The 3,776-nt window shown below is 27.5% G+C and overlaps 1 protein-coding gene across 1 annotated transcript in view; it reads left to right on the top strand.

The window, feature by feature from the left end:
• The first annotated feature begins 1,019 nt into the window (after positions 1–1,019).
• The window catches only part of LOC108748257 (molybdenum cofactor sulfurase 3-like), a 9,652-nt gene continuing 6,895 nt past the window's right edge, over positions 1,020–3,776 (top strand). Inside the window, exon 1 of the mRNA XM_018486293.1 lies at positions 1,020–1,111. The gene's annotated coding sequence lies outside the window, so the exon portion shown is untranslated. The remainder of the gene's footprint in view (positions 1,112–3,776) is intronic.

Genomic DNA, 3,776 nt, shown 5'->3' with positions numbered 1-3,776 from the left:
ATATGTAATTATATATAATTTATATAATTATAATAAATTATTTATTTTATATATACTACTAATTTTACATATCAATATATGAATTTATAAAATAATATGATACCGTGTGTATGGTATGAAATATTAATATTAATTACTGATTGTACAGCTGTTCTTCTCTACTTGTCTAATCATTTATTTTATGTTTATACATATAATAGCGTCTAAATATAATGTGTCGAAAAATTTCATCCAACGAATGTTGAGGCACTTATAATGCGCGATGTATTATATAGAGGAAAGCCCCCTATTATGATACAGGCGCCTAATATGAAATAGCGTTTCTGTTAAACTAATAAACGCAATCTATTGATTTTCCACCATGAATTTATTGCTCTTGAATTGAAAATCCAGGCTTATTAAATTTCCTTCAAAATGACCTATTATTTTTTTAAATTCTGCCTATAGACTTCTAGCATTTACCCAAAATAAATTCAGTATCTCATAATAGGGGCCTTTCCTCTACATAAACGTGTACTTACAATTAATCTGCAAGCGTCAGCACTTTTTAGTTTAACACGAGTGACGTGTGCGTTAGAAAGCGATAATTGACGACTAATGTGCCGTATAAAAAAAATTAATTAAAAAGGTCACTTTGATTTTTATCAAGTTAAATAACGCGCGGATACTCTTAATTTGCATTAATTACTCATTATGATGTAAATACCTGAGCGTCTTGTCAGCAGTTTTTTTTCGATCTATTGACATATATAAACGAACTAAGCATCGTAATTACTAGTAGAATAAGAGGTAACACAGGAGAGAGTTTAATCCAGTTAAGATAGCAACAGTCGGCATCTTTAATGTTATGATTTGTGAATAACATTTCTATCGCCATATTTTTTTATAAGTAAAGAATACGTCTTTTTAAAAGGTAGGTAAATATCAGGATTAAATAAGTTAATCTTTTTTCTTGTAACTACCTATAAGTTAAGTTATAGTTAATGATCTATAAAATTAATTTAAGTTTTAGATAGAATCCTAGATATAACAGAGAAGCGCAACCGCTGTCCCGATTTCTGATTGGTTCCGCCATTTCTTCTACGGATAGTCTTCTAGGATTCTAATTTCGGTAAGTATCATTATTTTTAAATCTTGATATATATACTGTAGTTTTTAAAGAGAATCAGTATTTCTTTATAATCAGTAGAAACACTACTATTATAGAAATCACACTCCGTTTGTGAAATGTCAGATATAAACACAGATCGCCATTTTTTCTTTGGACGATTAATTATAACCTTTAAATGTGCTCGGTTGCGCTTTTGTTATATCTAGGATTCTAATTTTAGATTAAAAGTTATTTTTTAAAAACACTTTATATTAGAATGAAATTTTTGAAATTAAATTATTATAAACGAAAAAATAATTACAATATGGATTATCGAATAAATTTAATAATTTATTGTAAAAAAAGTTTAATATAAAATACCAAGGAAATATATTATTTTTTATTACATTTTTATATAGAAATATATTTTTTTCTTTAATTACGAAAAATTAACGAATAACAATTAATAAAAAATTACATATAGAAAGAATTAGACAAGAAATGTAGTACTTATTAGATAGTATCAATAATTAACATAAAAGGATATCTATAATATATTTTAATAAATATTTAAATAAAATTTTAATTAACAAAATAGTGCTTTTAAATAAATTTTTTTTCAATATAAATAAATAAAAGAGTTACGAGCCAGTTAAAAATAAAGAACATTTATACATAATATTCCGAAATAAATATAAAGAAATATAATAACAAACGTTTCGACGCCGGTCGAGTCATTTTCAATGTTAAGACGCATTCAAAAAATTAATATTTCATAAGTTATCGGATTCTCAGAACAAAATTATAATATTACATAAGTTATCTAGTTAAAATTAAAAATATTGACTCACGACCGATGATAGCATTCCCAGATCATATGGATTAACAAAGATCCATAAACCTCCTAAGAATTATTATTTCATCAGTAAATAGTCTATTATATTATTTTTCATTGTATTTGTTGTATAATATCAATGATTTTATACCTGAAACCCCCAGCCATATTAAGAATAACTTCTGTTTTATCAAAAAATTAAAGAATGCTTATTTCAAGCCTGATTATTTATTGGTTTCCTTGGATGTCGTTTCTCTATTGAATAATGTTCCTGTAAAACTGGTATCTGATATTATTATTCAAAAATAGGAATGCATATCAACCAATACCAAGAAAAATAAAATTTCTTTGGAAGAATTTTCGATTGCTATTCGTATGGTTTTAAATTTCACTTTTACGTTTAACAATAAATTTTACAAACAAATTTTTGGAACCGCCATGGGGTCACCTTTGTTCCCAATTATTGCTGATATGGTAATACAGAAAAGAAATTGCAATTGGGAAATTACTTATGTTATTGTTTTATTTTCGATATGTGGATGACATTATTCTAGCTGCTCCAAAAAGCATTAATAATATCTTGAGAATTTTTAACTCATTACATATCAGATTATAATTTACTATAGAAGTTGGCACTGACGGTAGATTAAGTTTTTTGGACATTATATATTGTTGGTTGAAGAACACAGTTTTTGACGGATATCGCAACACAACTTTTTCCGGCAGATTTCTCAATTTCAATTCACACCATCCGCTTTGTCACAAGAGGAGTGTAATCTATTTTGTAGACAAAATAATACGTTTATGTCATCCTCGTTTCCAGCAAAATAATTTAATCAATGCTATCAATATTTTCTTAAATAACGGATATCCTACAATTAATCTTTTCCTCCATTCAAAAAAGAATCAAATTTTACATCAATAATAATAGTAGAACTATTTAAAAAAAAGTTAAGAAAAATAAGAAAAAATTTTTCGCAATATCTTATACGTGAATTCTATATTTGAAAAATTCTCTCGAATTGTTAATATATTCAAATAGCAAAGCCTTTTCTATTCCCAATTTGCTAAAAAATTTCACAAAAAAAGGAAAAGATCAATTAGATCCATTATGCAATCAAAACGTTGACTACGTTTTCACGCACTGGTAAAACCGTTTTAGTTAAAGCCGGTGTTAAATGTTCTGTAAACGTCCCTTAATATGGATATTATTAAAACTATTTTAGAAAATCCAAACTTTTTCTGAAACAGGTTTGGCGTTATTAAACCGTTTTAAGAAAGCCGTATAAATGTATAAGCCAATGTGCAGTAAAACCGCCGCGCAAATTCATAACTGTCCATCATGCCTTCTCTCGGCGGCGCGCCGATGCTACGAATTCGCGCGGCGCCGCACATTGGCTTATACCTTTTCTTTCTTAATTCAAAAACTACAGCGAATATTTCAAAATGGTATGAGACTTTTTTGTTCCCCTTAACCCATTCTATGCGGCTCCTATTTCTGAGATACCCTCTATATAAAATTATGCATAATTGTGTATGTGAGCAATTTTTTAACATTTTTCCAAACTTGTTTTTTTCTAAAACAAACAAAGCTAAAATTATTCCTTTAATTATTTTTTATGTTTTTACATTACTATTGTTATTTCTGTTCACTAAAAAAGTAATTTTACAAAAGAAAGAGGGATGTACGAATATGTATGAATATATTTCATATATGATTACACGTGTTTATGAATATTTATGTAGTCTACGTGTCTTCTCTTTAACTCATAACGTTGTCTGATACTATCGGAATTCTTCTCCGCTTTGGTAGCGCATTGTGGTTTATACGGATTGTAATAACTATCGCAT

The sequence above is a fragment of the Trachymyrmex septentrionalis genome, unplaced genomic scaffold (genome assembly GCF_001594115.1).
Source record: "Trachymyrmex septentrionalis isolate Tsep2-gDNA-1 unplaced genomic scaffold, Tsep1.0 scaffold22, whole genome shotgun sequence".
Taxonomy (NCBI): Eukaryota; Metazoa; Arthropoda; class Insecta; order Hymenoptera; family Formicidae; genus Trachymyrmex; species Trachymyrmex septentrionalis.
Note: the sequence above shows the minus strand (reverse complement) of the source record. Positions and strands in the feature narration are given on the sequence as shown.